General features: G+C 34.2%; 1 protein-coding gene across 2 annotated transcripts in view; it reads right to left on the minus strand.

Annotated features, from left to right (window-relative positions):
* The window catches only part of LOC123683465 (Ig-like and fibronectin type-III domain-containing protein 2), a 297049-nt gene extending 283657 nt beyond the window's left edge, over nt 1–13392 (minus strand). Inside the window, exon 1 of one of the 2 annotated variants that reach the window (XM_045622528.1) lies at nt 13137–13392. The gene's annotated coding sequence lies outside the window, so the exon portion shown is untranslated. The remainder of the gene's footprint in view (nt 1–13136) is intronic. The other variant, XM_045622529.1, reaches the window with a different exon arrangement.
* Between the last annotated feature and the right edge of the window lie 309 nt (nt 13393–13701).

Below are 13701 nucleotides of genomic sequence, written 5' to 3' on the forward strand. Positions count from 1 at the left end.
AAGAATTTCTGAAAGGTGGTTTCTTTTTCTTTACTAATTGCTCATTGTTTCTCTTGTTCATTTATTTATCTCATTGAAATTTTTAACGGTCATGTTCAAATGCTCCACTTATGACTTATATGTTTCAATTTCTTTCTTTGGAAAATTCTTTGGCACTCAGATTTGGATTTTTTCAATTTTTCTCGGTGGAAATGTAACTTGAATATATATTTTTTCAAAGGATGCGTCGTCGATTTCTGAAGACGGTTATGTTATCATCTGCTCTCAAAAATGTATGGCTTTTGTCTCCCAATTATCTTGAAATTGCTATCAGATGTATCCTATTTGTAGCATTAGATATATCTGGTCTAACTTATTGCAGATTCTTATTAAAAAATGTTTTCATCACTTCTCGCTCCTTTTTTTACAGAACTCATTTCGCAGCTCACAAAATCCTTCCACAGTTTCCAGTGTTATTTTTGAGCTCGAAAATGGATTTGTTTATCCATTTAGACTGAGAATTGAGTGAATGTTGAACTCTAGGTTCAACAGATTTGAAAAATATAATACATAGGTCTACAACTTTGCTTCCGCAGTTTTGCCATAGATGGCTATAGCGGTGAGTGGTAGTCGAAATAAATACATCGTAGATGTCATACAATAAGCCTAGGTATTTGTTAACATAACGCCATCGAAATATTAGTCGATTTGTGTCTGCATCATTAAGTTATTCTCAGCTTAACATGTCAGCCTACGAGTCAAATTCTTGAGATTAGCGGGAAGTTTTAATTTTCAAATTTAATATGAAAATCGGCGGCTGAGGTGCATCGACTGCTCTCAAATACCTATGATAAGGCCACTATTAGTGAAAGAACGTGCCGAGAATGGTTTCAAAGCTTCAAGAACGGTGATTATGACGTCGACCAGCATGGAGGTGGAAGAGAGGAGGTTTTCGAAGATGCAGAATTGGAGGCATTACTTGATAAACATTCGTGTCAAATGCAACAAGAATTGGCAGGATCATTAGGATTGACCAACAAGCAATTTCAAAATGCCTGAGAGTCATGGTAATAATTCAGAAACAAGGAAATTGGGTGTCGTACGAGTTGAAGCCGAGAGATGTTGAACGGCGTTTGTTTTGCTTGTGAACAGCTGCTAGGAAGGTAAAGATGAAAGGGATTTCTATATCGCATTTTGACTGGAGAAGAAAATGGATTCAATACGACAATCCAAAGCGCTAAAAATCATGAGGATATCCAGGCCATCCTCGTCGACGGCCACACCGAATAATAACGGTTCCAAGGTCATGCTCAATACTTGGTGGGACCAGCTCATAGTGTATCGTGAGTTGTTAAAATCGACTGAAACAACCACAGTCAATCGTTATCGAACGCAATTAATGCGTTTTAGGCGAGCATTGAAAGACAAACGGCCACAATACAATGAGAGACATGATAATATGTTTTTACAGCATGACAATGCTCGACCCCATGTTGCGAAAGTGGTCAAGACCTACCTCACCCACTTAATTCTCCAGACATTGCTTCCTCGGACTATCCCTTGTTTCGATCAATGGTACACCGCCTGGCTGAACAGAACTTCGGTCTTATGAAGAAGTAAAAAATTTGGATCGATACGGCGGAAGCAAAGATTTACATCTATGTATTATATTTTTCAAATCTAACATGTATATCAAGAAACCGTATAGGGTATATAATAGTATAGGTATATACTAGCCAAATTCTAAATGTTAATATTATTATTACTATCAAATATCAAACATTCATAACACTATTCAAAATCATATCAATTACCTATTGAATATCATTTGTTCGATAATCAACCTTCTCTATTCATTGCCTCTTCACAACTCCAATAACGTTATCTGAAATAAGCAGCAAGATGTTTAAAATTCCAATATCTTCTTCCATCCCAAACTTAATTGCATAAAACAGTTCCTATTTGAATTCCATGGCACGCTAAGAAATAAAAACATTCCGAACGAGCACGACTTTTACGACAATTTCTCGGCGTAAAAGTTTAAGATATTCTTAAAAGGAAGTAAACGAGATCTAGAAATTGCAGAATTCTTGATTATAATGCGAATTGCATATCATTAGCATGTTGAGATATTTCAGACCAAATCGCTTGCATTCAACTCTAGCGCTGGGACTAGCAGAAGAGCATGATGATTTGTTGAAGAAGGTGTCAGCTTTATGGAGAATAGACTCTTCATTTCGAATTCAACTGTGAATGGAGATAATTGGTACTTCCGATGAAAAATCGATTTAAAATTGCAGACACGATAAAATGAATAAGTTTGAACAAGGGCTTTGATGAGGACGTTAATTGATATAGTTTTTTAAGCACGTAGCTCAAACTTTTGGGAATTGTTGTTATAGTTCATCTCATGGAGTGTTTCAACTCATCTGACAATATTTTGGAACTCCTAATGAAGTTTTTCTAGATGTTCGCTTTCAATTTTCAGATGAGTATCTATTGAAAGTTTTATAATTCTAAATTTACTATTTTTGGACTTAGGTTTACACTTGGCAGGAATTTGAGGTTTTTCTTTTATTCATGAAATATTTCATGCTACGCTATTCTAGGTCGGCCCAATAGTTGACAATATTTTGCTACCATATTGTTGGCATGGAGAGTTTTTGAGTTTCCTTATGAAAATCAATCTCATTTCTGCAGATTATCCGACAAAAACATAGCGCTTTACTACATATTGATTTATACGGTTACTATGTTATTCTCTCGGTTATTCTTTAGTAGCATTCGTTCAGAAAAGTCTTTCTACTATTGTCTAACTCTTATGTATGTAGGGTTTTCATATGGTTGTCTAGGGGTTTATATAAAAAGGCCGCCGGTACTTAACAATTGTTTATTTACACTATGTACAATTCAACTTCAATTGAATGTACAGCCACTGAACTTTCGTCTATTGTCTGATTATTCGAGTAGATCCGTCTATATCTAACGTCGAATTATCTAACTAGCTGCGTCTAATATATTTTACGTCGAATCATATGCGTCTATCACGTCGAATTCTTACTATGTACGTCTATTCTCTAACGTCGAATACCACCCTCGTTCGTATGTATCGTACTCCAGTCTCAGTCTCCAGTCTCAAGTACCTCTTCCCCTTACGTCTCCCTTCATCGATAAAACTGCACCGTTTTAGGATCGATCGCGTAGTTTTCGTATAGTCAAGTCAGTAGCGTATTATTCAGTTGGGTGTTAAGAATTTGGATCCCACATGTATTTTCACATATTTACAATTATGCATTCGAATGCCTCGAAACCATTCGAAATCTGCTCAAATGAATAGAGCTGTAGGCATAAAGCAAACAGGTATAAAACAGTTGGATGTAGGCAAATCTCTTAACACCAGAGTCTCATGGGGAAACAGGAGAAGTGAGGAGTCGTCATCCTAATCGCTCTCGTATCACAGTGGTAGAACAAGATAGATTTGTACAACCAATATCACTACGAAATCGCTCTTTGACGAGTAACAAGCTAAGAAGACAATTGTATCAAGGCATCCTACATTTCAGAAGGTCTCAACGAGACCTTCGCCAAAAAAAAATCACGCAGCTAGCTTAAAGTGAGATCAATAATATGCAGATAAGTAATTTGTAATTGGGGGAATGTCTTATTTTTTGTTGAGTTGAGATTAAGACTCGATGCATATTCAAGAAGAGTTCGTATTTGGGAAATGTCAGAGAATAATGAAATATTGCAGCATGTGCAGGAAGTTCACAGGTACAGTTGTTTTATATGCTTCTGCAATTGGGGAATATTTTCTCTTCATCCAGAATTTGCCATGGCCAGCTCAGTTACTTGTTCTGTAACCGATTGAGCATGCATGGGATATGCTGCAGAGAAGAGATGTCCAAAATGAATTTCATAGTAGATTAACTCTTTGTGGCTCTACAAACAGCCTGATACAATATACTGTTTGAAATCCACTGAAAATTTTCAGCTGCTATTTGAAGTTTTCCTTTTTTTTTGCTTCCATGCTTTAAAATTTTACATCCTTCTATCACATCAGAAAAAAATGTAGAAAATATCTTCAAATTTATACCATACCATAGTTATTTTATTTAGATTTTTCATGAGAAGTATGTTGAATCTAATGAAAATCACGAAAGATTATTTTGGAATCAAACAGCCAATGGTTTCAAGTCATGGGTCGATTTTCTTCCATGAAGTAAATGATCATTTTCACGATATGGAAAATTTTTTATGTCATATTAAAAAATTGATTGATAACACAGTAGATAAAAAGAGTTAGGTTAGGTTGATAACAGGCTCTATCAAGCTTTAATTCTAGTGAAATTTTGTGTTTCAATTTTTGCCATAACTATCGATTTCATATTCAAATAACAATTTGAACAGTCTATCAGTTTTGTGGAATTCACCAAAAAACTAGCAGCTTGAAAATACAATTTCACCTTTAATTTTCAGAGGAAAAATTTTTGCTCTAATACAAAAATTAGACCTATTTTTCATCATTTTGGCAACAAAAGAAAGGCACTGTCGAAAATACATATTCCAAGCAGAAAAAAACTTTCAGGATCTGTCAACGAATTTCGAATAAAATTTTGAAGCCAACAGAATATCGACTGAAAAAGTAGATATCTTGATCCCTGCAAACAATTATAGCTGAAAGAAACTGTCAGCAAAGAGGTATTGATCAGAATGTTGAATATTCAATGGACCAGTCAGTAAGGCAAGCCGAAACCCAGTGAATTAATCAGGATATAGTTCACAAGCAGTAGTGGTATTGAATTTATGTTGCAGCTACAATTGGATCGAAGGCAACGAACAACACCTCCTTGTATTTGAAGAAAGAATAGGGAATTCTTTCGTTGGGAAATCAGTGATACGAATCAAATTTTGCAACACCATGTATAAGTTTGAACTGAATGAGTATGATATTACCCATGAAGTTTTCAAATTTTCTGCAAAATTTTCTGAATTAATTTAATGATTAGTTTTTATTTCACGAATAGGCAAAAGCGCTTCATATGCTGAAATAATGTTCTTAAATTCTGGTATCAGCACCTAAGTATCTAGAAATAATTCGTATTTTTCAAGATCATTCGTAATGTTCATGTATCACATTTGAAGGCCTTTCATAATTTTCTGTCGAAATAAATAGTCGGAACCTAGTTCAAGGATTACAAAAGCCAAAATTAGAGCACTTGCTGGGATAATTCCCAATTGGTATAAGGCGAACTGAAACGAAATACATCCACCTCGAATCAAATCGAATCCCCCAGGATCAAAAGTTTCACCCTGTCTGCGCATTATTAGATTCTAGATTTCCCTAGAAATTTTGCAAATTTGTTCGAGTTCGTTCGAATCAATGACGAAAGAGACAAAAAACAGCTGGGATATTTTTATACACTTGCCTCGGGTTGCATCCCCCAAATGAACAACAACAGCGAACACTTTCAAATTATTCGATTACCTAAATCTTTCAAATATCATTAAATATGAGGTACAAATATTGTTCTCATGAAACTATTTTTCAATAATGAATTGTTTCCGCTGTTCGCTGTTGATCACATATTATAACATATATAGATTGAACACATATAACATTAATACACTTTTCACTATGCATTAATTAAAAACTTTTTATAGTGAGTATCGTTTGTAACTGTCACATAGAGACAATAGAGGTACAGCAACCTAATGACAAGTACAACATCTTTTTTAATACGATCTCTTTGTTGACAAACATCTGATACATATATTTTAGGATTTTTCCGAGGATTTTTCATTTTGAGTGTGATTTTGATACGATCTATTGTCGGTAACCAGGCCTTAAGAACTTCTCGTGTTTCTTCTCTGCTGTTGATACTATTCGAATTTTGGATATGAATGCCATCAAAATCTACAAACATTCGAATCAACAGAAGAGAAGTAACACCAATAGTTCATAGAGCCTAGTTATCAGCAATAGATGATACTCAAACTAAACCTCTCAGAAGTGGAAATGATGAACAACATAGCCTTCAATAGAAAAATTATACTATATCTGGACTCAATAGACATCCACTTCGGTGGAATAAAATGTCGAGTCACAATCTTTCACCTAGACACCTCTAAAGATGATTACCATAGTAGTAGATTTCGTGTCCTTGGCATATTATCATTATACTTTCGCCTAAGCTCAAGCGACGCAACGTCTCACTAGTTCGATTGAATAAGGCTTTCTGATTGGATTGTTATTTAGGATGTTTAAGTCACATTTATTTACTTCTAATATCCATCAATAATTGAATGAAATATAGTTTACGAATATAGCTACTGTTTCATTATGTTTGAGATTTGTTTAACTGCTATTAGGATTATTGGAATCGGATCATAAATGTATGATATTTGTATTTTTTTTTAAGTTTTTATCGGAAGCAGACGAATCGACATCCTTCAATTCATAACATCATGCGAGAGAAATCTGGAACGACTCATCGGTTGGACGAAGTGAGCATTTTTATCGATCAGCCGATTCAATTCTTACGATTCCGTGAAAATGTCATATTTCTATCTCGAATCCCGAATCAACGGAAGTGATGGTGAAATTCTATAAATAAGGGAAACCGGTATTTCTTCGAGATTCTATCACGATATTGTAAGGTACTGGAATTGCGGAAAAGAGCATTTTATAAGCTCATGGAGGTCCCTTTGGTGAAACTGGTAATTTTAGAGGTATTTTGTCGATTGTCAAACCGCCAATAATATGTTTTCATATAGTTTCTTTCAATTTTGGATTAGAGAATATCAAAAATTAATACTCTTCGAAAAGTTATACATGTCAAATAATGGTAATTCTATAATGTAAGAAATAATATTATAACCAAGATGCAGAGTTTATTATAACAAACACAGTTGAACTAATTTACTATGCCAGATGTAAGTCGAAGTAATACCATTGACGGCCACCTCGACAGTTTGTGTTAGAGCGAGAGTACCTTGGTATCTGCTCTGTAGATTGGGTTCGATCATAGAGACGGATGCGAGTGATCGATTCTGACAATTATAGCCTCAGCATGATGCGCTTGGGATTTTATGATCTCAGTATTACAAGAAGATGAAGAAGTATTGAAGTATTACATGGGGTTAGTATTTAATTATGCTAACACACATATGAATTATTTTTGATTCTGAAATGAAAATTTCTACTGGAATACAATTCGTAGTATTCGAATGATTAATAACGATAGAAGGGAATTTCAAAATCAGTTTTCAATGGTTTCACTAGAGCTATTGGATAGTAATATATAAAAATATGAAGCGATCAAATTTTGCTAGAATAAGCGATCCAAAAATGATCGCACCATAAGTCATAAGGCTCGTTTTTAAGATCTCGCAAACGGACATCGAATTTTAGTGTGGAACAGAGAAGGTTTTCAAAAATGCATAATTGGGGGCATTACTTGATCTAGACTCAAGTCAAATGCAACAAGAATTGGCAGTATCATTGGGAGTGATTCAAAAACAAGGAAATTGGGAGCCGTACGCGTTGAAACCGAGAGATGTTGAACGCCGTTTGTTCGCTTCTGGTCAGGTGCTTGCTTGGCAAAGACGGAAGGGATTTCTGCATCACATTGTGACTGAAGACAAAAAATTGATCATTACGATAATTCCAAGCGTAGAAAATTATGGGGATATCTAGGCCATGGTTTCACGTCAACGTCAAACCAAATATTCATGCTTTCAAGGTCATGCTCAGTATTTGGTGGGACCAGCTCGGCGTAGTGTATTATGAGTTGTTAAAACCGACTGAAAGAATCACAGGCGATCGTTATCGAAAGCAATTGATGCGTTTGAGCCAAGCATTGAAAGACAAACGTCCGCAATACAACTAGAGACATAATAAAGTGATTTTATAGCATGACAATGCTGGACCCCATGTTGCGAAAGTAGTCAAAACATACTTGAAAACGTACCTACCTCACCAGCCGTATTCTCCAGACGTTTTTTTCGATCAATGGGACACGGCCTGGCTGACCAGCACTTCCGGTCTTATGAAGAAGTAAAAAATTGGATCGATTCGTGGATCGCTTCAAAATATGACAAGTTTTTTCAACGTAGGATTTGTACGCTGCCTGAATGATGGGAGAAAGTAGTGACCAGCGATGGACAATACTTTGAATTATAAATGTATAACTAGTTTTTTACAATAAAGCCTCGAATTTCGGGAAAAACCACCGGAGAAAAGTTGCAAGGGACTACGTTGACGAATGATGTCCAATTTTCAGGAAAAAATGTGTTTTTTTTGTTTTTTTATTGAGGAAAGTTGTTATGAGTGCTCGTCGATAATCATTTCGAATCATTCACGTTTGAAATCACGAACCAAATAAATATCGCTATTTTGTGAAGGCCACAAAACAAAGCCAAATAATAAAAAACAATATATTTTCTTCTACAACTTATTATCTCAAACTTTTTATCACTCCATTACACACCGTGAAATGTCCAATCGTCCTGTTTTTCATAACTCCAATCTATCCAGGTACCAGATATAAAAACCAGAAAACATACAAGATTATTTCGTATACGAGAAACCTTGTATCAGTTATCGAAGGATAAATTATTCAACTCATGATGTAATCACAAGTCAGTAGCGAAAAGAAAACATTATTTCAATTATCGTCTATTAGATAAAGCAGAAATAGGATTCAATATCATTTCAATAATTCCAGAATTCGCCAATTTCGTCACGGAACGAATTAAAATCGAATCAACAGATCGATTGTCTAAGGAGCGTTGAAAACAATGGCAATAATCCTCATTTCGACCTTAGGAGACACTCTAGATAGGATCTTCGTCCTCTCCGCTAATTACTTAGAATGTACCATCAGAATCGGATGCGATGCAGTGCTCATTAGGAAAGGTCAGGTTCCGATATTTGAATACACTGGATTCGTGTTGCAACCGCCAAATTCTTGATTCTTTCCCAAGATAAGCTTCCGATCCAAGATCGACATCCATCCTGATCTGTGTACACTCACGTGACATTGGCAGAGGATTGTTATAAACGTCGATCGAGATAAGGATGGCGTCCTATATAATTATATAGAAGGAACTCGTTCAGATAATTCTTCTGAAATATGAGTGACCTTCAAGATCTTTACCTCGAAGGTGGTATTCTTCAAGTTCATTGATCATAAATTTTATTGTGTTGAGTTCTTTGTTTCCTCTTGCTAGGATGTTGAAGTAGAATCTTCATTTAAATAATTATTTCTAGGAGTGTGAATGTCAATTATTTTCATAAGATACCAGGTGGTCCACCTCAGACGCGGATTTCATTTTGAGGGAGTAAATGATGATATTTGGAAAATCTTTTTTTGTGATGTGTATAGGGTAGGTAGAAGCACAATTTGAAATTATTTTTATATATACAGGGTGTTCTAAGACAAAGATATAGACCAAAGTTACACTATTTTCATTGTAACACCCTGTATATGGATTGAAAAATGAAATCGCAAGCTGATGTGTTTTTTCAAATGATTTCATCTTTAGAAGCATCATTCACGATGAAATGGCGAAAAATTGAAAATATAGAGTTTTTTTATTGGTATTTAATGAAGAACCCAGTTACGCTGCCAATTCAAACAATGCTTTTTTGGGGTAGACATATTTGCTATTTCAATGGAGAAAAAGAATTCCAATTCTAGATCAAACAGAGAGATCATAATTAATAATAACAATCGAAAGAAAACAGACGCATACTATTATTCAACCTTATTCAAATAATAATAAATGATGAAAAATTACTCAAGTAAAAAATTTTTCAATGCGAGTAATCATTTCGTATTGAAAATAATATTTATATTGTCTTTACTGGACAAACAATTGTTGTTTTTTTTTTGTGTTAAATATCCCTTAATAGTTAGGTTAGGTTAGGTTAGGTTAGGTATTATATCTCTGTTCCTTCTCTAACACAAAATAAGATATTTTGGATTATAAATCGTATATCTAAGGAGTGCTGATATTCCAATGAAAAAAAAGTTGAAATTGTGAACCTTACGACTTCTGGCGAAACTTCATTTTTCATAAAAAATTTTTAGAATCGAAGTTCATCATTTTTACTATTCTACATAACTTTCCGATTACGGCATTAATAAGTAAATATAATTGACATGTTTAATTATACCAAAATCAAATTATGAAAATAATTATTCAGCTCATCGAAGTGAAACAATTGGCAGAACTGAATAATTATTTAAATCACCACACCACAAATTTAACCGCTGAATCTTCCGTAATTTTTTCCAAAAATCGAGGACATTCTAGGTAACCACAAACTAAGAGCAATAATCAAGTTGCTTACAACCGTTCTAATGATTTCAAAAATACATGATATTCCATCCCCAAAGATATATTACATTCCACAATTTTCCAGTTGAAGTTACAGAAAAACTGAATTCATGTTCATTATATATAGAAATTCATTCCGAACTAAATCAAAACAGATTGGAATTAACATAAAATCTCATCATAAACCTCAGCATGTTTGAATATCATTAGAGCAATTAAATATGAAACAATATTTAAACCAACCATTTCCATAGTTCTCTCTGTTCAACAATTATTCATTAAACGAAAAATCGATAATAATACTTGTTGCTGAAAAATTATACCAGAAAATTCTCGAAGAAAACACAAATAAAACAATAGTCATCAATCTTATGTTGAATTATTCAAATGAAGATGAGAAACTGAAATAGCTATCCAATTTTAATGCGACAGATAAAAATCAATATTCAAGATTGTGCGGTATCTTTATCATCAAAACAATTCGAAAACAATACTGTATTATTTCTACTGGTTTTTATATAGAGGGATTCACGAGGTGACCCCCTAGAACAAAAGTTGTATTGTATCTCGTCAAATTATATTCATTATTTTTCTCGTATCAATATTACCTATCAATTACGTGTTTATGTTTGAAGTCAAAATTGTTTTTTTTTTTAATATTGAGTGACAACCTTTGGTGATAATTCGAAGAAACTTGATATGATGAAATGCTGAATTCGACTGAATGATTTCGCTATCAAAATATTCTCAGTTTCATTACAGATCATAATAATATATCGGTTAGAGTTGGTGTTAAAATCAAATTAGGAGTTCCGCAAGGTTCTATCCTGAGACTACTCTTATTTCTTATGTTTATCAATGATACAGGGATCCTGATAAGTATTGCTGATGACCCATAAATGACATAGATGACAAGAGTTATGTTAAGCTGACTACAATATGTAATGATATAATCTGCGAGCTATTTGATTCAAATGCCTTATAATAAAAGTCCAAATTTCATTGTTTTATTACAGTGGCATTAAACAAGATCATTTTGGACAATCGTGAGGTATATTATCTGAAGAAATACAAAAAATATTAGTCAAAAATAGTCGAAATCAAGAATACTAGTACTTGTGATATAAAACAATAAAATTTGTTTGATTCACCAAAATCATCGTGCATAATAGGAATGCAGAATAACAGTAAAGGTGGTTCTAACAGTTAGAGAAAAATGGATGACATATTTTGTAACCCTTTTTTAGAGAAACGAAAAAATCTTCAATATATGAGCTAAAATTGGAAATTTTTCATTTTCGTCGAACCATAATAACTTTCACATTCTTGAGTTATCACAATGAAAAAAATAAACAAATTTCCATAGAATCTGATTTTTCTGTTGAAAAAAAAAAGTTCAAAAATATACAAAGTTATTTTTTTTTCATGAGAACCTCTTGTGTCGGTTTCATAACTCTGAATGAATATTACTTTTTCAATTTGAAAAAGATATATCATATATTTTCAGCAGAAATGGAGATACTTGCGATTCCAAATATAGCATCATCAAACTTTGAATTTGTATTAATCCAGTAGGATCATTATAAATCTAATGAAAAATTAATAAGAATAGAATTAGTAATAAATTTAATGAGAAACGATTGCGATGAGATGTTTCACCTTGTAGATGAACAACGTGGGTCTCTACTTCTTTTGCACGCCAAGCCAAAAGTTTTTTGCACTCTACTTTTGATAATAGACTAGCATTTAAATGTGAATAATTTTCATTGTGGGTAGGATGGGTCCTCGGATGGGTCATATCATATTCTATGTGTCATTGATGAATATTCAATAGTTTTTGGTGCGATATTCAAAATATTCAAACCCTGCTTCAAAATATTGGTGTTTTCATACATTTTCCCGAATTTTGACTGATTATATTTCAGTATGATGAAACGATGTCTCAAACCACCCTATATCCTACTCATATAGAGGGTGTTCCTAAATTGAAGATGCAAACAAAAATTACAGAATCCTCGGATCATTTCAAGAATCATTTCAAGAAAAAAAGTCCTATGAACATGGGCCCGCCAACGCTGAAATCTAATTGTTTTCAAGTATTCTCTCAAAGCACCTCCACTTCACAAGATACTCAAGATAAATTTGACATAGATATTCCAATTTAAAATTTTCATCATGCGATATGCTAGTTTTCATTACAAATTTACAGGGTGATATTTTTTCTGCCACAGTGCCCGGTTTTCTCCTCTAGAACTTCTTTCAGTGGACCACTGGTAGTTTAGGAAATTGTAAAAAGAAACTTTGGTTCAATACTACACTCGAGACAAAATTTTTTTTGTTTCTTGTAGTTTTCAAAAAATTCAAACAATTATCTGCAGTAATCCTTAAGAAAATCCAAATTAGCATGAAGATCCAGTCACTAAACTGTAATGAAGAAAATTGACTAAAATTTCTGCTACTTATTCACCCAATTTGTAGTTGAGATTAATGAAGGTTCGATAAACTGGTATACTCGTAATCATCACAAAAAAGAAGGACTAAAAGAACAGCTTGAATCTCAAAAAAATGCGTTTGCATGGCCATATTTAGAGAACTTTTCTTTCTCAAAATTTCCTCTGTAGGAAAACTCTGTATTCATTCGTCCAAACAATAACAAATACATATGCACCTGTACTCAACTACAACACAAATCGATCCTTCAACAAGCCAAAGTAACAGTTCCGCTCCTTTCGTTTTCAAAGGTCTCTCAATCATTACTGGGAATAAAACAAATAGCAAACACACCTACTAGTAAACCAAGACTTCTCGCTCACCTTGTATAGAATTCTCCGAGAAATGTCAGCTTGAAATAAACCAACGGAACTCTGTCGGTCAAACCGGAACACAAAATCGTACAGAGACGCAAGAATTGTAACCGTTGGTTACGCCGTAACCGTATCGAAAAAAGCGTCGAAGTGTGCGTCGCACGGACCTAAGCGACGTCGCGAGCAAAGCGTCCGACTATCCTCGAACAGGAAGCGCGAAGAACTGAACACGTCGCGGCGCCGATATCAACAAAGAGTGCTGGGGGATCTGATCGGAGCAGATCGCCTACGCTCGCTCTATGCACTCCGAGTGCTCGGGATGGGATCAAATTGATGCAGGAGGGATCTCCAATTAGAGGATTGAATTGGAGGAAAGCAGTTTTTTCACTCTGGATAATTGACAATTCACTTCATAAGGTTATGTGCTATAAAAGGTGTCGTTTTATTATTTGATTCAATTGTGTCGTTATTTGGAGACATCATTATTGGCTTGTTAAGTAGTTTAGTGATGGAGTTCCTTCCTTGTGTTCTTTGAGGTTCACACATCAATAGATGGATTATCCTTGATGCGTAA

This window comes from Harmonia axyridis, chromosome 6, assembly GCF_914767665.1.
Source record: "Harmonia axyridis chromosome 6, icHarAxyr1.1, whole genome shotgun sequence".
Classification (NCBI taxonomy): domain Eukaryota; kingdom Metazoa; phylum Arthropoda; class Insecta; order Coleoptera; family Coccinellidae; genus Harmonia; species Harmonia axyridis.